We start from the raw sequence: 23,262 nt of genomic DNA, 5'->3' as shown, positions 1-23,262 counted from the left end.
TGGAAATTCAAAGTGTTGATGAAACACAGAAATTGCATTGGGATTGAATACAACAGTCACCATGCGCACTTTCCACCATCGGAATAATGTCTCAAACAGTTTACGCTTTGATCATTCACTGGAAGACCAGTAGAAGTTTCCATGCTTATCTGGAGGCATTCTGTAATCTGTGGACCTTCAAAGTGTTGATGAAACACAGAAATTGCTTCAGGAGTGAATACAACAGTCACCATGCGCACTTTCCTCGATGGGAGTAATGTCTCAAACAGTTTACGCTTTTATCGTTCCCTGGAAGACCACTATGGTTTCCGATGCACATCTGGAGGCATTCTGTAATCTGTGGACCTTCAAAGTGTTGATGAAACACAGAAATTGCATCGCGAGTGAATAAAACAGTCACCATGCGCACTTTCCTCCATGGGAGTAATGTCTCAAACAGTTTACGCTTTGAACGTTCCCTGGAAGACAAGTAGTTGCTTCCGATGAACATCTGGAGGCATTCTGTGATGTGTGGTCAATCAGAGTGTTGATGAAACACAGAAATTGCATAGGAATTGAATACAACAGACACCATGCGCACTTTCCTCCATGGGAGTAATGTCTCAAACAGTTTACGCTTTGATCGTTCCCTGGAAGACCAGTAGTAGTTTCCGAGGCACATATGGTGTCATTCTGTAATCTGTCGACTATCAGAGTGTCGATGAAACACAGAAATTGCATCGGGATTGAATACAACAGCCACCATGTGCACTTTCCTCCATTGGAGTAATGTCTCAAACAGTCTACGCTTTGCTCGTTCCCTGCAAGACCAGTTGTAGTTTCCGATGCACATCTGGAGGCATTCTGTAATCTGTAAACTATCAGAGTTTTGTTCAAACTCAGAAATTGCATCGGGATTGAATACAACAGTCACCATGCGCACTTTCCTCCATGGGAGTAGTGTCAAAAACAGTTTACGCTTTTATCGTTTCCTGGAAGACCAGTATAGTTTCTGATGCACACCTGGGGGCATTCTGTAATCTGTGGACTGTCAGAGTGTTGATGAAACACGGAAATTGATTCGGGATTTAATACAACAGTCACCATGCGCACTTTCCACCATGGGAGTAATGTCTCAAACAGTCTACGCTTTGATCGTTCCCTGGAAGACCAGTAGTACTTTCTGATGCACATCTGTGGGCATTCTGTAATGTGTGGACTATGAGAGTGTTGATGAAACACAAAAATTGCATCGGGATTGAATACAACAGTTACCATGCGCACTTTACTTCATGGGAGTAATGTCTCAAACGGTGTACGCTTTGATCGTTTCCTGGTAGACCAGTTGTAGTTTCCGATGCACATCTGGAGGCATTCTGTAATCTGTGGACCTTCAAAGTGTTGATGAAACACAGAAATTGCTTCAGGAGTGAATACAACAGTCACCATGCGCACTTTCCTCCATGGGAGTAATGTCTCAAACAGTTTACGCTTTTATCGTTCCCTGGAAGACCAGTATAGTTTCCGGTGCACATCTTGTGGTATTCTGTAATCTGTGGACTGTCAGAGAGTTGATGAAACACAGAAATTGCATCGGGATTCAATAGAACAGTCATCATGCGCACTTTCCTCCTTGGGAGTAATGTCTCAAACAGTCTACGCTTGATCGTTCCCTGCAAGACAAGTATTAGTTTACGATGCACATCTGGAGGCATTCTGTAATCTGTGAACCTTTGAAGTGTTGATGAAACACAGAAATTGCCTCGGGATTGAATACAAGAGTCACCATTCGCATTTTCCTCCATGGGAGTAATGTCTCAAACAGTCTACGCTTTGATCGTTCCCTGGAAGACAAGTAGTAGCTTCCGATGCACATTTGTAGGCACACTGTAATCTGTAAACTATCAGAGTGTTGTTCAAACACAGAAATTGCATCGGGATTGAATACAACAGTCACCATGCCCACTTTCTTCCATGGGAGTAATGTCTCAAACAGTCTACGCTTTGATCGTTCCCTGGAAGACCAGTAGTAGTTTCCGATGCACATCTGTGGGCATTCTGTAATGTGTGGACTATCAGAGTGTTGATGAAACACAGAGATTGCATCGGGATTGAATACAACAGTCACCATGCGCACTTTAATCCATGGGAGTAATGTCTCAAACAGTCTACGCTTTGATCGTTCCCTGCGAGACCAGTAGTAGTTTCCGATGCACATCTGGAAGCATTCTGTAATCTGTTTACCTTCAAAGTGTTGATGAAACACAGATATTGCCTCGGGATTGAATACAATAGTCATCATGCGCATATTCCTCCAGGGGAGTAATGTATCAAACAGTCTACGCTTTGATCGTTCCAAGGAAGACCAGTAGTAGCTTCCGATGCATATCTGGAGGCATTCTGTAATCTGTAAACTATCAGAGTGTTGTTCAAACACAGAAATTGCATCGGGATTGAATACAAAAGTCACCATGCCCACTTTCCTCCATTGGAGTAATGTCTCAAACAGTTTACATTCTGCTCGTTCCCTGGAAGACCAATAGTAGTTTCCGAGCCACATATGGTGTCATTCTGTAATCTGTCGACTATCAGAGTGTCGATGAAACACAGAAATTGCATCGGGATTGAATACAACAGCCACCATGTGCACTTTCCTCCATTGGACTAATGTCTCAAACAGTTTACGCTTTGCTCGTTCCCTGCAAGACCAGTTGTAGTTTCCGATGCACATCTGGAGGCATTCTGTAATCTGTAAACTATCAGAGTTTTGTTCAAACTCAGAAATTGCATCGGGATTGAATACAACAGTCACCATGCGCACTTTCCTCCATGGGAGTAGTGTCTAAAACAGTTTACGCTTTTATCGTTTCCTGGGAGACCAGTATAGTTTCTGATGCACATCTGGGGGCATACTGTAATCTGTGGACTGTCAGAGTGTTGATGAAACACAGAAATTGATTCGGGATTTAATACAACAGTCACCATGCGCACTTTCCGCCATGGGAGTAATGTCTCAAACAGTCTACGCTTTGATCGTTCCCTGGAAGACCAGTAGTACTTTCCGATGCACATCTGTGGGCATTCTGTAATGTGTGGACTATGAGAGTGTTGATGAAACACAAAAATTGCATCGGGATTGAATACAACAGTCACCATGCGCACTTTCCTTCATGGGAGTAATGTCTCAAACGGTGTACGCTTTGATCGTTTCCTGGTAGACCAGTTGTAGTTTCCGATGCACATCTGGGGGCATTCTGTAATGTGTGGACTATCAGAGTGTTGATGAAACACAGAAATTGCATCGGGATTGAAAACAACAGACACCATGCGCACTTTCCTCCATGGGAGTAAAGTCTCAAACAGTTTACGCTTTGATCGTTCCCTTGAAGACCAGTAGTAGTTTCCGAAGCACATCTGGGTGCATTCTGTAATGTGTGGACTATCAGAGTGTTGATGAAACACAGAAAGTGCATCGGGATTGAATGCAACAGGCACCATGCGCACTTTCCTCCATGGGAGTAATGTCTCAAACAGTTTACGCTTTTATCGTTCCCTGGAAGACCAGTATGGTTTCCGATGCACATATGGGGGCATTCTGTAATCTGTGGACTATCAGAGTGTTGAAGAATCATAGAAATCGCATCGGGATTGAATACAACAGTCACCATGCGCACTTTCTTCCATGGGAGTAATGTCTCAAACAGTCTACGCTTTGATCGTTCCCTGGAAGACCAGTAGTAGTTTCCGATGCACATCTGTGGGCATTCTGTAATGTGTGGACTATCAGAGTGTTGATGAAACACAGAGATTGCATCGGGATTGAATACAACAGTCACCATGCGCACTTTAATCCATGGGAGTAATGTCTCAAACAGTCTACGCTTTGATCGTTCCAAGGAAGACCAGTAGTAGCTTCCGATGCATATCTGGAGGCATTCTGTAATCTGTAAACTATCAGAGTGTTGTTCAAACACAGAAATTGCATCGGGATTGAATACAAAAGTCACCATGCCCACTTTCCTCCATTGGAGTAATGTCTCAAACAGTTTACGCTTTGCTCGTTCCCTGGAAGACCAATAGTAGTTTCCGATGCACATCTGGGGGCATTCTGTAATCTGTGGACTGTCAGAGTGTTGATGAAACACAGAAATTGATTCGGGATTTAATACAACAGTCACCATGCGCACTTTCCACCATGGGAGTAATGTCTCAAACAGTCTACGCTTTGATCGTTCCCTGGAAGACCAGTAGTACTTTCCGATGCACATCTGTGGGCATTCTGTAATGTGTGGACTATGAGAGTGTTGATGAAACACAAAAATTACATCGGGATTGAATACAAAAGTCACCATGCGCACTTTCCTTCATGGGAGTAATGTCTCAAACAGTCTACGCTTTGATCGTTTCCTGGCAGACCAGTTGTAGTTTCCGATGCACATCTGGAGGCATTCTGTAACCTGTGGACCTTCAAAGTGTTGATGAAACACAGAAATTGCTTCAAGAGTGAATACAACAGTCACCATGCGCACTTTCCTCCATGGTAATAATGTCTCTAACAGTTTACGCTTGTATCGTTCCCTGGAAGACCATTAGTAGTTTCAAAGGCACATCTGGTGTCATTCTGTAATCTGTGGACTATCAGAGTGTCGATGAAACACAGAAATTGCATCGGGATTGAATACAACAGCATCTTGCGCACTTTCCTCCATGGGAGTAAAGTCTCAAACAGTCTACGGTTTGATCGTTCCCTTGAAGACCAGTAGTAGTTTCCGAAGCATATCTGGGTGCATTCTGTAATGTGTGGACTATCAGAGTGTTGAAGAAACATAGAAATTGCCTCGGGATTGAATACAACATTCACCATGCGCACTTTCCTCCATGGGAGTAATATCACAAACAGTCTACGCTTTGATCGTTCCCTGCAACACCAGTAGTAGTTTCCGATGCACATCTGGAGGCATTCTGTAATCTGTGGAAATTCAAAGTGTTGATGAAACACAGAAATTGCATTGGGATTGAATACAACAGTCACCATGCGCACTTTCCACCATGGGAATAATGTCTCAAACAGTTTACGCTTTGATGATTCACTGGAAGACCAGTAGAAGTTTCCATGCTTATCTGGAGGCATTCTGTAATGTGTGGACTATGAGAGTGTTGATGAAACACAAAAATTGCATCGGGATTGAATACAACAGTCACCATGCGCACTTTCCTTCATGGGAGTAATGTCTCAAACGGTGTACGCTTTGATCGTTTCCTGGTAGACCAGTTGTAGTTTCCGATGCACATCTGGAGGCATTCTGTAATCTGTGGACCTTCAAAGTGTTGATGAAACACAGAAATTGCTTCAGGACTGAATACAACAGTCACCATGCGCACTTTCCTCCATGGGAGTAATGTCTCAAACAGTTTACGCTTTTATCGTTCCCTGGAAGACCAGTATGGTTTCCGATGCACATCTGGAGGCATTCTGTAATCTGTGGACCTTCAAGGTGTTGCTGAAACACAGAAATTGCATCGCGAGTGAATAAAACAGTCACCATGCGCACTTCCCTCCATGGGAGTAATGTCTCAAACAGTTTACGCTTTGAACGTTCATTGGAAGACAAGTAGTTGCTTCCGATGAACATCTGGAGGCATTCTGTGATGTGTGGTCAATCAGAGAGTTGATGAAACACAGAAATTGCATAGGGATTGAATACAACAGACACCATGCGCACTTTCCTCCATGGGAGTAATGTCTCAAACAGTTTACGCTTTGATCGTTCCCTGGAAGACCAGTAGTAGTTTCCGAGGCACATATGGTGTCATTCTGTAATCTGTCGACTATCAGAGTGTCGATGAAACACAGAAATTGCATCGGGATTGAATACAACAGCCACCATGTGCACTTTCCTCCATTGGAGTAATGTCTCAAACACTCTACGCTTTGCTCGTTCCCTGCAAGACCAGTTGTAGTTTCCGATGCACATCTGGAGGCATTCTGTAATCTGTAAACTATCAGAGTTTTGTTCAAACTCAGAAATTGCATCGGGATTGAATACAACAGTCACCATGCGCACTTTCCTCCATGGGAGTAGTGTCTCAAACAGTTTACGCTTTTATCGTTTCCTGGAAGACCAGTATAGTTTCTGATGCACATCTGGGGGCATTCTGTAATCTGTGGACTGTCAGAGTGTTGATGAAACACAGAAATTGATTCGGGATTTAATACAACAGTCACCATGCGCACTTTCCACCATGGGAGTAATGTCTCAAACAGTCTACGCTTTGATCGTTCCCTGGAAGACCAGTAGTACTTTCCGATGCACATCTGTGGGCATTCTGTAATGTGTGGACTATGAGAGTGTTGATGAAACACAAAAATTGCATCGGGATTGAATACAACAGTTACCATGCGCACTTTACTTCATGGGAGTAATGTCTCAAACGGTGTACGCTTTGATCGTTTCCTGGTAGACCAGTTGTAGTTTCCGATGCACATCTGGAGGCATTCTGTAATCTGTGGACCTTCAAAGTGTTGATGAAACACAGAAATTGCTTCAGGAGTGAATACAACATCACCATGCGCACTTTCCTCCATGGGAGTAATGTCTCAAACAGTTTACGCTTTTATCGTTCCCTGGAAGACCAGTATAGTTTCCGGTGCACATCTTGGGGTATTCTGTAATCTGTGGACTGTCAGAGAGTTGATGAAACACAGAAATTGCATCGGGATTCAATAGAACAGTCATCATGCGCACTTTCCTCCTTGGGAGTAATGTCTCAAACAGTCCACGCTTGATCGTTCCCTGCAAGACAAGTATTAGTTTACGATGCACATCTGGAGGCATTCTGTAATCTGTGAACCTTTGAAGTGTTGATGAAACACAGAAATTGCCTCGGGATTGAATACAAGAGTCACCATTCGCATTTTCCTCCATGGGAGTAATGTCTCAAACAGTTTACGCTTTGATCGTTCCCTGAAGACCAATAGTAGTTTCCGATGCACATCTGGGGGCATTCTGTAATCTGTGGACTATCAGAGTGTTGATGAAACACAGAAATTGCATCGGGATTGAAAACAACAGACACCATGCGCACTTTCCTCCATGGGAGTAAAGTCTCAAACAGTCTACGCTTTGATCGTTCCCTTGAAGACCAGTAGTAGTTTCCGAAGCACATCTGGGTGCATTCTGTAATGTGTGGACTATCAGAGTGTTGATGAAACACAGAAAGTGCATCGGGATTGAATGCAACAGGCACCATGCGCACTTTCCTCCATGGGAGTAATGTCTCAAACAGTTTTACGCTTTTATCGTTCCCTGGAAGACCAGTATGGTTTCCGATGCACATATGGGGGCATTCTGTAATCTGTGGACTGTCGGAGTGTTGAAGAAACATAGAAATCGCATGGGGATTGAATACAACAGTCACCATGCCCACTTTCTTCCATGGGAGTAATGTCTCAAACAGTCTACGCTTTGATCGTTCCCTGGAAGACCAGTAGTAGTTTCCGATGCACATCTGTGGGCATTCTGTAATGTGTGGACTATCAGAGTGTTGATGAAACACAGAGATTGCATCGGGATTGAATACAACAGTCACCATGCACACTTTAATCCATGGGAGTAATGTCTCAAACAGTCTACGCTTTGATCGTTCCCTGCGAGACCAGTAGTAGTTTCCGATGCACATCTGGAAGCATTCTGTAATCTGTTTACCTTCAAAGTGTTGATGAAACACAGATATTGCCTCGGGATTGAATACAATAGTCATCATGCGCATTTTCCTCCATGGGAGTAATGTATCAAACAGTCTACGCTTTGATCGTTCCAAGGAAGACCAGTAGTAGCTTCCGATGCATATCTGGAGGCATTCTGTAATCTGCAGACCATCAAAGTGTTGATAAAACACAGAAATTGCCTCGGGATTGAATTCAACAGTCACCATGCGCACTTTCCTCCATTGGAGTAATGTCTCAAACAGTTTACGCTCTGCTCGTTCCCTGGAAGACCAATAGTAGTTTCCGATGCACATCTGGGGGCATTCTGTAATCTGTGGACTGTCAGAGTGTTGATGAAACACAGAAATTGATTCGGGATTTAATACAACAGTCACCATGCGCACTTTCCACCATGGGAGTAATGTCTCAAACAGTCTACGCTTTGATCGTTCCCTGGAAGACCAGAAGTACTTTCCGATGCACATCTGTGGGCATTCTGTAATGTGTGGACTATGGGAGTGTTGATGAAACACAAAAATTACATCGGGATTGAATACAAAAGTCAGCATGCGCACTTTCCTTCATGGGAGTAATGTCTCAAACAGTCTACGCTTTGATCGTTTCCTGGCAGACCAGTTGTAGTTTCCGATGCACATCTGGAGGCATTCTGTAACCTGTGGACCTACAAAGTGTTGATGAAACACAGAAATTGCTTCAAGAGTGAATACAAGAGTCACCATGCGCACTTTCCTCCATGGTAGTAATGTCTCTAACAGTTTACGCTTGTATCGTTCCCTGGAAGACCATTAGTAGTTTCCGAGGCACATCTGGTGTCATTCTGTAATCTGTGGACTATCAGAGTGTCGATGAAACACAGAATTTGCATCGGGATTGAATACAACAGCATCTTGCGCACTTTCCTCCATGGGAGTAAAGTCTCAAACAGTCTACGGTTTGATCGTTCCCTTGAAGACCAGTAGTAGTTTCCGAAGCACATCTGGGTGCATTCTGTAATGTGTGGACTATCAGAGTGTTGAAGAAACATAGAAATTGCTTCGGGATTGAATACAACATTCACCATGCGCACTTTCCACCATGGGAATAATGTCTCAAACAGTTTACGCTTTGATCGTTCCCTGGAAGACCTGTAGTAGTTTCCGATGCACATCTGTGGGCATTCTGTAATGTGTGGACTATCAGAGTGTTGATGAAACACAGAGATTGCATCGGGATTGAATACAACAGTCACCATGCGCACTTTAATCCATGGGAGTAATGTCTCAAACAGTCTACGCTTTGATCGTTCCCTGCGAGGCCAGTAGTAGTTTCCGATGCACATCTGGAAGCATTCTGTAATCTGTTTACCTTCAAAGTGTTGATGAAACACAGATATTGCCTCGGGATTGAATACAATAGTCATCATGCGCATTTTCCTCCATGGGAGTAATGTATCAAACAGTCTACGCTTTGATCGTTCCAAGGAAGACCAGTAGTAGCTTCCGATGCGTATCTGGAGGCATTCTGTAATCTGTAAACTATCAGAGTGTTGTTCAAACACAGAAATTGCATCGGGATTGAATACAAAAGTCACCATGCCCACTTTCCTCCATTGGAGTAATGTCTCAAACAGTTTACGCTCTGCTCGTTCCCTGGAAGACCAATAGTAGTTTCCGATGCACATCTGGGGGCATTCTGTAATCTGTGGACTGTCAGAGTGTTGATGAAACACAGAAATTGATTCGGGATTTAATACAACAGTCACCATGCGCACTTTCCACCATGGGAGTAATGTCTCAAACAGTCTACGCTTTGATCGTTCCCTGGAAGACCAGTAGTACTTTCCGATGCACATCTGTGGGCATTCTGTAATGTGTGGACTATGAGAGTGTTGATGAAACACAAAAATTACATCGGGATTGAATACAAAAGTCACCATGCGCACTTTCCTTCATGGGAGTAATGTCTCAAACAGTCTACGCTTTGATCGTTTCCTGGCAGACCAGTTGTAGTTTCCGATGCACATCTGGAGGCATTCTGTAACCTGTGGACCTTCAAAGTGTTGATGAAACACAGAAATTGCTTCAAGAGAGAATACAAGAGTCACCATGCGCACTTTCCTCCATGGTAGTAATGTCTCTAACAGTTTACGCTTGTATCGTTCCCTGGAAGACCATTAGTAGTTTCCGAGGCACATCTGGTGTCATTCTGTAATCTGTGGACTATCAGAGTGTCGATGAAACACAGAAATTGCATCGGGATTGAATACAACAGCATCTTGCGCACTTTCCTCCATGGGAGTAAAGTCTCAAACAGTCTACGGTTTGATCGTTCCCTTGAAGACCAGTAGTAGTTTCCGAAGCACATCTGCGTGCATTCTGTAATGTGTGGACTATCAGAGTGTTGAAGAAACATAGAAATTGCTTCGGGATTGAATACAACATTCACCATGCGCACTTTCCTCCATGGGAGTAGTGTCTCAAACATTTTACGCTTTTATCGTTCCCTGGAAGACCAGTATAGTTTCCGATGCACATCTGTGGGCATTCTGTAATCTGTGGACTATCAGAGTGTTGATGAAACATAGAAATTGAATCGGGATTGAATACAACAGTCAATATGCGAACTTTCCACCATGGGAGTAATGTCTCAAAGGGTCTACGCTTTGATCGTTCCCTGGAAGACCAGTAGTACTTTCCGATGCACATCTGTGGACATTCTGTAATGTGTGGACTACGAGAGTGTTGATGAAACACAAAAATTGCATCGGGATTGAATACAACAGTCACCATGCGCACTTTCCTTCATGGGAGTAATGTCTCAAACAGTCTACGCTTTCATCGTTTCCTGGAAGACCTGTTGTAGTTTCCGATGCACTTCTGTAGGCATTCTGTAATCTGTGGACCTTCAAAGTGTTGATGAAACACAGATATTACATCGGGAGTGAATACAACAGTCACCCTGCGCACTTTCCTCCATGGGAGTAATGTCTCAAACAGTTTACGCTTTTATCGTTCCCTGGAAGACCAGTAGGAGTTTCCGATGCACATCTGGTGTCATTCTGTAATCTGTGGACTATCAGAGTGTTGATGAAACACAGAAATTGCGTCGGGATAGAATACAACAGTCACCATGCGCACTTTCCTCCACGGTAGTAATGTCTCAAACAGTGTACGGTTTGATCGTTTCCTGGAAGACCAGTTGTAGTTTCCGATGCACATCTGGAGACTTTCTGTAATCTTTGGAAATTCAAAGTGTTGATGAAACACAGAAATTGCATCGGGATTCATTACAACAGTCACCATGCGCACTACCCTCCATGGGAGTAATGTCTCATACAGTCTGCGCTTTGATCGTTCATTGCAAGACCAGTAGTAGTTTTCGAAGCACATCTGGGTGCATTCTGTAATGTGTGGACTATCAGAGTGTTGATGAAACATAGAAAGTGCATCGGGATTGAATACAACAGTCACCATGCGCACTTTCCTCCATGGGAGTAGTATCTCAAACATTTTACGCTTTTATCGTTCCCTGGAATACAAGTATATTTTCCGATGCACATATAGGGGCATTCTGTAAACTGTGGACCTTCAAAGTTTTGATGAAACACAGAAATTGTCTCGGGATTGAATACAAGAGTCACCATTCGCACTTTAATGCATGGGAGTAATGTCTCAAACAGTCTACGCTTTGATCGTTCCCTGCGAGACCAGTTGTAGTTTCCGATGCACATCTGGAGGCATTCTGTAATCTGTTTAACTTCAAAGTGTTGATGAAACAGTGGAATTGCCTCGGGATTGAATACAATAGTCATCATGCGCATTTTCCTCCATGGGAGTAATGTATCAAACAGTCTACGCTTTTATCATTCCCTGGAAGACCAGTAGTAGCTTCCGATGCACATGTGGAGGCATTCTGTAATCTGTAAACTATCAGAGTGTTGTTCAAACACAGGAATTGCATCGGGATTGAATACAAAAGTCACCATGCGCACTTTCCTCCATGGGAGTATTGTCTCAAACAGTCTACGGTTTGATCGTTTCCTGGAAAACCAGTAGTAGTTTCCGATGCACATCTGGAAGCTTTCTGTAATCTTTGGACCTTCAAAGTGTTGATGAAACACAGAAATTGCATCGGGATTCTATACAACAGTCACCATGCGCACTATTCTCCATGGGAGTAATGTCTCAAACAGTCTACGCTATGATCGTTCATTGGAAGACCAGTAGTAGTTTCCGAAGCACATCTGGGTGCATTCTGTAATGTGTGGACTATCAGAGTGTTGATGAAACACAGAAAGTGCATCGGGATTGAATACAACAGTCACCATGCGCACTTTCCTCCATGGGAGTAGTGTCTCAAACAGTTTACGCTTTTATCGTTCCCTGGAAGACCAGTATAGTTTCCGATGCACATATAGGGGCATTCTGTAATCTGTAGACTATCAGAGTGTTGATGAAACATAGAAATTGAATCGGGATTGAATACAACAGTCAATATGCGAACTTTCCACCATGGGAGTAATGTCTCAAAGGGTCTACGCTTTGATCGTTCCCTGGAAGACCAGTAGTACTTTCCGATGCACATCTGTTGACATTCTGTAATGTGTGGACTATGAGAGTGTTGATGAAACACAAAAATTGCATCGGGATTGAATACAACAGTCACCATGCGCACTTTCCTTCATGGGAGTAATGTCTCAAACAGTTTACGCTTTTATCGTTTCCTGAAAGGCCAGTTGTAGTTTCCGATGCACATCTGTAGGCATTCTGTAATCTTTGGACTATCAGAGTGTTGATGAAACACAGAAATTGCGTCGGGATTGAATACAACTGTCACCATGCGCACTTTCCTCCACGGGAGTAATGTCTCAAACAGTGTACGGTTTGATCGTTTCCTGGAAGACCAGTTGTAGTTTCCGATGCACATCTGGAGACTTTCTGTAATCTTTGGAAATTCAAAGTGTTGATGAAACACAGAAATTGCATCGGGATTCAATACAACAGTCACCATGCGCACTATCCTCCATGGGAGTAATGTCTCATACAGTCCACGCTTTGATCGTTCATTGCAAGACCAGTAGTAGTTTCCGAAGCACATCTGGGTGCATTCTGTAATGTGTGGACTATCAGAGTGTTGATGAAACACAGAAAGTGCATCGGGATTGAATACAACAGTCACCATGCGCACTTTCCTCCATGGGAGTAGTATCTCAAACAGTTTACGCTTTTATCGTTCCCTGGAATACAAGTATAGTTTCCGATGCACATATAGGGGAATTCTGTAATCTGTGGACTATCAGAGTGTTGATGAAACATAGAAATTGAATCGGGATTGAATACAACAGTCACCATGCGCACTTTCCACCATGGGAGTAATGTCTCAAACAGTCTACGCTTTGATCGTTCCCTGGAAGACCAGTAGTACTTTCCGATGCACATCTGTGGGCATTCGGTAATGTGTGGACTATGAGAGTGTTGATGAAACACAAAAATTGCATCAGGATTGTATACAACAGTCACCATGCGCACTTTCCTTCATGAGAGTAATGTCTCAAACAGTCTACGCTTTGATCGTTTCCTGGAAGACCAGTTGTGGTTTTCGATGCACATCTGGAGGCATTCTGTAATTTGTGGACCTTCAAAGTGTTGATGAAACACAGAAATTGCATCGGGAGTGAATACAACAGTCACCATGCGCAATTTCCTCTTTTGGAGTAATGTCTCAAACAGTTTACGCTTTGATCGTTCCCTGGAAGACCAGTAGTAGTTTCGGAGGCACATCTGGTGTCATTCTGTAATCTGTGGACTATCAGAGTGTCGATGAAACACAGAAATTGCATCGGGATTGAATACAACAGCTACCGTGCGCACTTTCCTCCATTGGAGTAATGTCTCAAACAGTCTACGCTTTGCTCGTTCCCTGCAAGACCAGTTATAGTTTCCGATGCACATCTGGAGGCATTCTGTAATCTGTGGACTTTCAGAGTGTTGTTGAAACACAGAAATTGCATCGGGATTGATTACAACAGTCACCATGCGCACTTTCCCCCATGGGACTATTGTGTCAATCAGTCTACGCTTTGATGGTTCCCTGGAATATCAGTAGTAGTTTCCGATGCACATCTTGAGGCATTCTGTAATCTGTGGACTATCAGAGTGTTGTTCAAACACAGAAATTGCATCGGGATTGATTACAACATTCACCATGCGCACTTTCCTCCATGGGAGTAATGTCTCAAACTGTCTACGCTTCGATTGTTTCTCGGAAGACCAGTAGTAGTTTCCGATGCACATATAGGGGCATTCTGTAATCTGTGGACTATCAGAGTGTTGATGAAACATAGAAATTGAATCGGGATTGAATACAACAGTCACCATGCGCACTTTCCTCCATGGGAGTAGTGTCTCAAACAGTTTACGCTTTCATCGTTCCCTGGAAGACCAGTAGTAGTTTCCGATGCACATCTGGGGACATTCTGTAATGTATGGACTATCAGAGTGTTGATGAAACACAGAAATTGCATCAGGATTGAATAGAACAGTCACCATGCGCACTTTCCACCATGGGAGTAATGTGTCAAACAGTTTACGCTTTGATCGTTCCCTGGAAGACCTGTAGTACTTTCCGATGCACATCTGGAGGCATTCTGTAATCTGTGGACTATCAGAGTGTTGATGAAACACAGAAATTGCATCGGGATTGAATACAACAGTCACCATGCGCACTTTCCTCCATGGGAGTAATGTCTTAAACAGTCTACGCTTTGATCGTTCCCTGGAAGACATGTATTAGTTTCCGATGCACATCTGGTGTCATTCCGAAATGTGTGGACTATCAGAGTGTTGATTGTTGTTGTTGTTGTCTTCAGTCCTGAGACAGGTTTGATGCAGCTCTCCATGCCTCTCTATCCTGTGCAAGCTGCTTCATCTCCCTGTACCTACTGCAACCTACATCCTTCTGAATCTGCTTAGTGTACTTATCTCACGGTCTCCCTCTACGATTTTTCCCTCCACGCTGCCCTCCAACGCGTAATTTGTGATCCCTTGATGCCTCAAAACATGTCCTACCAACCGATCCCTTCTTCTAGTCAAGTTATGCCACAAACTTCTCTTCTTCCCAATCCTATTCAATACCTCCTCATTAGTTACGTGATCTATCCACCTTATCTTCTGTAGCACCACATTTCGAAAGCTTCTATTCTCTTCTTGTCCAAACTAGTTATTGTCCATGTTTCACTTCCATACATGGCTACACTCCAAACAAATACTTTCAGAAACGACTTCCTGATACATAAATCTATATTCGATGTTAACAAATTTCTCTTCTTCAGAAACACTTTCCTTGCCATTGCTAGTCTACATTTTATATCCTGTCTACTTCGACCATCATCAGTTATTTTACTTCCTAAATAGCAAAACTCCTTTACTACTTTAAGTGTCTCATTTCCTAATCTAATTCCCTCAGCATCACCCGATTTAATTTGACTACATTCCATTATCCTCGTTTTGCTTTTGTTAATGTTCATCTTATATCCTCCTTTCAAGACACTGTCCATTCCGTTCAACTGCTCTTCCAAGTCCTTTGCCGTCTCTGACAGAATTACAATGTCATCGGCGAACCTCAAAGTTTTTACTTCGTCTCCATGAATTTTAATACCTACTCCAAATTTTTCTTTTGTTTCCTTTACTGCTTGCTCAATATACAGATTGAATAACATCGGGGAGAGGCTACAACCCTGTCTCACTCCTTTCCCCACCACTGCTTCCCTTTCATGCCCCTCGACTTTTATGACTGCCACCTGGTTTCTGTACAAATTGTAAATAGCCTTTCGCTCCCTGTATTTTACCCCTGCCACCTTTAGAATTTGAAAAAGAGTATTCCAGTCAACATTGTCAAAAGCTTTCTCTAAGTCTACAAATGCTAGAAACGTAGGTTTGCCTTTTCTTAATCTTTCTTCTAAGATAAGTCGTAAGGTCAGTATTGCCTCACGTGTTCCAACATTTCGACGGAATCCAAACTGATCCTCCCCGAGGTCTGCATCTACCAGTTTTTCCATTCGTCTGTAAAGAATTCGCGTTAGTATTTTGCAGCCGTGGCTTATTAAACTGACAGTTCGGTAATTTTCACAACTGTCAGCACCTGCTTTCTTTGGGATTGGAATTATTATATTCTTCTTGAAGTCTGAGGGTATTTCGCCTGTCTCATACATCTTGCTCACCAGCTGGTAGAGTTTTGTCATGACTGGCTCTCCCAAGGCCGTCAGTAGTTCTAATGGAATGTTGTCTACTCCGGGGGCCTTGTTTCGTCTCAGGTCTTTCAGTGCTCTGTCAAACTCTTCCCGCAGTATCGTATCTCCCATTTCGTCTTCATCTACGTCCTCTTCCATTTCCATAATATTGTCCTCAAGTACATCACCCTTGTATAAACCCTCTATACACTCCTTCCACCTTTCTGCCTTCCCTTCTTTGCTTAGAACTGGGTTGCCATCTGAGCTCTTGATATTCATACACGTGGTTCTCTTCTCTCCAAAGGTCTCTTTAATTTTCCTGTAGGCAGTATCTATCTTACCCCTAGTGAGATAAGCTTCCACATCCTTACATTTGTCCTCTAGCCATCCCTGTTTAGCCATTTTGCACTTCCTGTCGATCTCATTTTTGAGACGTCTGTATTCCTTTTTGCCTGCTTCATTTACTGCATTTTTATATTTTCTCCTTTCATCAATTAAATTCAATATTTCTTCTGTTACCCAAGGATTTCTAGCAGCCCTCGTCTTTTTAACTACTTTATCCTCTGCTGCCTTCACTGCTTCATCCCTCAGAGCTACCCATTCTTCTTCTACGGTATTTCTTTCCCCTATTCCTGTCAATTGACCCCTTATGCTCTCCCTGAAACTCCGTACAACCTCTGGTTCTTTCAGTTTATCCTGGTCCCATCTCCTTAATTTCCCACATTTTTGCAGTTTCTTCAGTTTTAATCTACAGGTCATAACCAATAGATTGTGGTCCGAGTCCACATCTGCCCCTGGAAATGTCTTACAACTTAAAACATGGTTCCTAAATCTCTGTCTTACCATTATATAATCTATTTGATACCTTTTAGTATCTCCAGGGTTCTTCCACTTATACAACCTTCTTTCATGATTCTTAAACCAAGTGTTAGATATGATTAAGTTGTGCTCTGTGCAAAATTCTACTAGGCGGCTTCCTCTTTCATTTCTTAGCCCCAATCCATATTCACCTACTATGTTTCCTTCTCTCCCTTTTCGTACTGCCGAATTCCAGTCACACATTACTATTAAATTTTCGTCTCCCTTCACTATCTGAACAATTTCTTTTATTTCATCGTACATTTCTTCAATTTCACTATGCAGTTTGTATTAGCTTACCCGCATTCCTATTTTCCTATTCATTATTAAATCTACTCCTGTGTGTTGATGAAACACAGAAATTGCATCGGCATTGAATACAACAGTCACCATGAGCACTTTCCTCAATGGGAGTAATGTCTGAAACAGTCTACGCTTTGATCGTTCCCTGGAAGACCTGTAGTAGTTTCCGATGCACATCTGGAGGTATTCTGTAATCTGTGGACTGTCAGAGTGTTGATGAAACACAGAAATTGCATCGGGATTGAATACAACAGTCACCATGCGAACTTTCCTCCGTGGGAGTAATGTCACAAACAGTCTACGGTTTGATCGTTTCCTGGAAGACCAGTAGTAGTTTCCGATGCACATCTGGAGGGATTCTGTAGCCTTTGGACCTTCAAAGTGTTGATGAAACACAGAAATTGCATCGGGATTCAATACATCAGTCACTATGCGCACTAACCTCAATGGGAGTAATGTCTCTAACAGTCTACGCTTTGATCGTTCCCTGCAAAACCAGTTGTAGTTTCCGATGCACATCTAGAGGCATTCTGTAATCTGTGGACTATCAGAGTGTTGTTGAAACACAGAAATTGCATCGGGATTGAATACAACAGTCACCATGCGCACTTTCCTCCATGGGAGTAATGTCTCAAACAGTCTACGGTTGGATCGTTCCCAGGAAGACCACTAGTAGTTTCCGATGCACATCTAGAGGCATTCTGTAATCTGTGGACCTTCAAAGTGTTGATGAAACACAGAAATTGCCTCGGGATTGAATACAACAGTCACCATGCGAACTTTTATCCATGGGAGTAATGTCACAAACAGTCTACGGTTTGATCGTTTCGTGGAAGACCAGTAGTAGTTTCCGATGCACATCTGGAGGGATTCTGTAGTCTTTGGACCTTCAAAGTGTTGATGAAACACAGAAATTGCATCGGGATTCAATACATCAGTCACTATGCGCACTAACCTCAATGGGAGTAATGTCTCTAACAGTCTACGCTTTGATCGTTCCCTGCAAAACCAGTTGTAGTTTCCGATGCACATCTAGAGGCATTCTGTAATCTGTGGACTATCAGAGTGTTGTTGAAACACAGAAATTGCATCGGGATTGAATACAACAGTCACCATGGGCACTTTCCTCCACGGGAGTAATGTCTCAAACAGTCTACGATTTGATCGTTCCCTTTAAGACCAGTAGTAGTTTTCGATGCACATCTGGAGGCATTCTGTAATCTGTAAACTATCAGAGTGTTGTTCAAACACAGAAATTGCATCGGGATTGAATACAACAGTCACCATGCGCACTTTCCTCCATGGGAGTAATGTCTCTAACAGTTTACGCTTGGATCGTTCCCAGGAAGACTAGTAGTAGATTCCGAAGCACATCTGGCTGCATTCTGTAATGTGTGGACTATCAGAGTGTTGATGAAACACAGAAAGTGCTTCGGGATTGAATACAACAGTCACCATGCGCACTTTCCTCCATGGGAGTAATGTCTCAAACAGCCTACGCTTTGATCGTTCCCTGCAAGACCAGTAGTAGTTTCCGATGCACATCTGGAGGCATTCTGTAATCTGTGGACCTTTAAAGTGTTGATGAAACACAGAACTTGCCTCGGGATTGAATACAACAGTCACCATGGGCACTTTCCTCCACGGGAGTAATGTCTCAAAGAGTCTACGCTTTGATTGTTTCCTGGAACACCAGTGTAGTTTCCGATGCACATCTGGGGGCATTGTGCAATCTGTGGACTGTTAGAGTGTTGATGAAACACAGAAATTGCATCGGGATTGAATACAACAGTCACCATGCGCTCTTTCCTCCATGGGAGTAATGTCTCTAACAGTGTACGCTTTGATCGTTCCCTGGAAGACCAGTCGGAGTTTCCGATGCACATCTGGTCTCATTCTGTAATCTGTGGACTATCAGAGTGTTGATGAAACACAGAAATTGCATCGGGATTGAATACAACAGTCACCATGTGCACTTTCCTCCACGGGAATAATGTCTCAAACAGTTTACGCTTTGATCGTTCCCTGTAAGACCAGTAGTTGTTTCCAATGAACATCTGGGGGCATTCTGTAATGTGTGGTCTATCAGAGTGTTGATGAAACACAGAAATTGCATCGGGATTGAATACAACAGACACCATGCGCACTTTCCTCCATGGGAGTAATGTCTCAAACAGTTTACGTTTTGATCTATCCCAGGAAGACCAGTAGTAGTTTCCGAGGCACATCTGGAGGCATTCTGTAATCTGTGAACCTTTAAAGTGTTGATTAAACACAGAAATTGCATCGGGATTGAATGCAACAGTCACCATGCGCACTTTCCTCCATGGGAGTAATGTCTCAAACAGTCTACGATTTGATCGTTCCCTTTAAGACATGTATTAATTTCCGATGCACATCTGGTGTCATTCTGTAATCTGTGGACTATCAGAGTGTTGATGAAATACAGAAATTGCATCGGGATTGAATACAACAGTCACCATGCGCACTTCCCTCCATGGGAATAATGTCTCAAACAGTCTATGCTTTGATCGTTCCCTGTAAGACCTGTAGTAGTTTCCGATGCACATCTGAAGGCATTGTGTAATCTGTGGACCTTAATAGTGTTGATGAAACACAGAACTTGCCTCGGGATTGAATACAACAGTCACCATGCGCACTTTCCTCCATGGGAGTAATGTGTCAAACAGTTTACGCTTTGATCGTTCCCTGGAAGAACAGTTTTAGTTTCCGATGTACATCTGGGGGCATTCTGTAATGTGTGGACTATCAGTGTGTTGATGAAACACAGAAATTGCATCAGGATTGAATTGAACAGTCACCATGCGCACTTTCCTCCATGGGAGTAATGTCTCAAACAGTCTACGCTTTTGATCGTTCCCTGCAAGACCACTAGTAGTTTCCGATGCACTTTTGGAGGTATTCTGTAATCTTTGGTCCTTCAAAGTGTTGTGAAACACAGAAATATCATCGGGATTGAATACAACAGTCACCATGCGCACTTTCCTCCATGGGAGTAATGTCTCTAACAGTTTATGCTTGGATCGTTCCCTGGAAGACTGGTAGTAGATTCCGAAGCACATCTGGCTGCATTCTGTAATGTGTGGACTATCAGAGTGTTGATGAAACACAGAAAGTGCTTCGGGATTGAATACAACAGTTACCATGCGCACTTTCCTCCATGGGAGTAATGTCTCACACAGTCTACGCTTTGATCGTTCCCTGCAAGACCAGTAGTAGTTTCCGATGCACATCTGGAGGCATTCTGTAATCTGTGGACCTTTAAAGTGTTGATGAAACACAGAAATTGCCTCGGGATTGAATACAACAGTCACCATGGGCACTTTCCTCCACGGGAGTAATGTCTCAAACAGTCTACGCTTTGATTGTTTCCTGGAACACCAGTGTAGTTTCCGATGCACATCTGGGGCATTGTGCTATCTGTGGACTGTTAGAGTGTTGATGAAACACAGATATTGCATCGGGATTGAATACAAAAGTCACCATGTGCACTTTCCTCCACGGGAATAATGTCTCAAACAGTTTACGCTTTGATCGTTCCCTGGAAGACCAGTAGTGTTTTCCAATGAACATCTGGGGGCATTCTGTAATGTGTGGTCTATCAGAGTGTTGATGAAACACAGAAATTGCATCGGGATTGAATACAACAGACACCATGCGCACTTTCCTCCATTGGAGTAATGTCTCAAACAGTTTACGTTTTGATCGTTCCCAGGAAGACCACTAGTAGTTTCCGAGGCACATCTGGAGGCATTCTGTAATCTGTGAACCTTTAAAGTGTTGATTATACACAGAAATTGCATCGGGATTGAATGCAACATTCACCATGCGCACTTTCCTCCATGGGAGTAATGTCTCAAACAGTCTACGATTTGATCGTTCCCTTTAAGACATGTATTAGTTTCCGATGCACATCTGGTGTCATTCTGTAATCTGTGGACTATCAGAGTGTTGATGAAACACAGAAATTGCATCGGGATTGAATACAACAGTCACCATGCGCACTTCCCTCCATGGGAGTAATGTCTCAAACAGTCTATGCTTTGATCGTTCCCTGTAAGACCTGTAGTAGTTTCCGATGCACATCTGGAGGCATTCCGTAATATGTGGACCTTCATAGTGTTGATGAAACACAGAAATTGCATCGGGATTGAATACAACAGTCACCATGCGCACTTTCCTCCATGGGAGTAATGTGTCAAACAGTTTACGCTTTGATCGTTCCCTGGAAGAACAGTTTTAGTTTCCGATGTACATCTGGGGGCATTCTGTAATGTGTGGACTAACAGATTGTTGATGAAACACAGAAATTACATCAGAATTTATTACAAAAGTCACCATTAGCACTTTCCTCCATGGGAGTAATGTCTCAAACAGTTTACGCTTTGATCGTTCCCTGGAAGACCAGTAGTAGTTTCCGATGCACATCTGGAGGCATTCTGTAATCTGTTGACTATCAGAGTGTTGATGAAACACAGAAATTCCATCGGGATTGAATACAACAGTCACCATGCGCACTTTCCTCCATGGGAGTAATGTGTCATACAGTTTACGCTTTGATCGTTCCCTGGAAGAACAGTTTTAGCTTCCGATGTACATCAGGGGGCATTCTGTAATGTGTGGACTATTATATTGTTGATGAAACACAGAAATTACATCAGAATTGATTACATAATTCATCATTAGCACTTTCCTCCATGGGAGTAATATCTCAAACAGTTTATGCTTTGATCGTTCCCTGGAAGACCAGTAGTAGTTTCCGATGCACATCTGGTGTCATTCTGTAATGTGTGGACTATCAGAGTGTTGATGAAACACAGAAATTGCATCAGGATTGAATTGAATAGTCAAAATGCGCACTTTCCTCCATGGGAGTAAGGTCTCAAACCGTCTACGTTTTGGTCGTTCCCTGCAAGACCACTAGTAGTTTCCGATGCACATTTGGAGGTATTCTGTAATCTTTGGTCCTTCAAAGTGTTGTGAAACACAGAAATATCATCGGGATTGTATACAACAGTCACCATGCGCACTCTCCTCCATGGGAGTAATGTCTCAAACAGTTTACGATTTCATCGTTTCCGGGATGACCAGTAGTAGTTTCCGATGCACATCTGGGGACTTTGTGTAATGTGTGGACTATCAGAGTGTTGATGAAACACAGAAATTGCATCAGGATTGAATTGAACAGTCACCATGCGCACTTTCCTCAATGGGAGTAATGTCTCAAACAGTCTACGCTTTGATCGTTCCCTGGAAGACCACTAGTAGTTTCCGATGCACATCTAGAGCCATTCTGTAATCTGTGGACCTTCAAAGTGTTGATGAAACACAAAAATTACCTCAGAATTGAATACAACAGTCACCATGAACACTTTCCTCAATGGGAGTAATGTCTCTAACAGTCTACGCTTTGATCGTTCCCTGCAAAACCAGTAGTAGTTTCCGATGCACATCTAGAGGCATTCTGTAATCTGTGGACTATCAGAGTGTTGTTGAAACACAGAAATTGCATCGGGATTGAATACAACAGTCACCATGCGCACTTTCCTCCATGAAAGTTATGTCTCAAACAGTCTACGCTTGGATCGTTCCCTGGAAGACCAGTAGTAGTTTCCGATGCACATCTGGAGGCTTTCTGTAATCTGGGGACTGTCAGAATGTTGATGAAACACAGAAATTGCATCGGGATCGAATACAACAGTCACCATGCGCACTTTCCTCCATGGTAGTAATGTCTCAAACAGTTTACGCTTTGATCGTTCCCTGGAAGACCACTAGTGGTTTCCGATGCACATCTAGAGGCATTCTGTAATCTGTGGACCTTCAAAGTGCTGATGAAACACAGAAATTACCTCGGAATTGAATACAACAGTCATCATGCGAATTTTCCACCATGGGAGTAATGTCTCATCAAACTGTCTACGCTTTGATCGTTTCCTGGAAGACCAGTGTAGTTTCCGATGCACATCTGGGGGCATTGTGCAATCTGTGGACTGTTAGAGTGTTGATGAAACATAGAAATTGCATCGGGATTGAATACAACAGTCACCATGCGCCCTTTCCTCCATGGGAGTAATGTCTCTAAGAGTCTACGCTTTGATCGTTCCCTGGAAGACCAGTAGGAGTTTCCGAAGCACATCTGGTCTCAATCTGTAATCTGTGGTCT

This window comes from Schistocerca gregaria, chromosome 8 (genome assembly GCF_023897955.1).
Source record: "Schistocerca gregaria isolate iqSchGreg1 chromosome 8, iqSchGreg1.2, whole genome shotgun sequence".
Classification (NCBI taxonomy): domain Eukaryota; kingdom Metazoa; phylum Arthropoda; class Insecta; order Orthoptera; family Acrididae; genus Schistocerca; species Schistocerca gregaria.
This window is presented reverse-complemented; position numbering follows the sequence as displayed.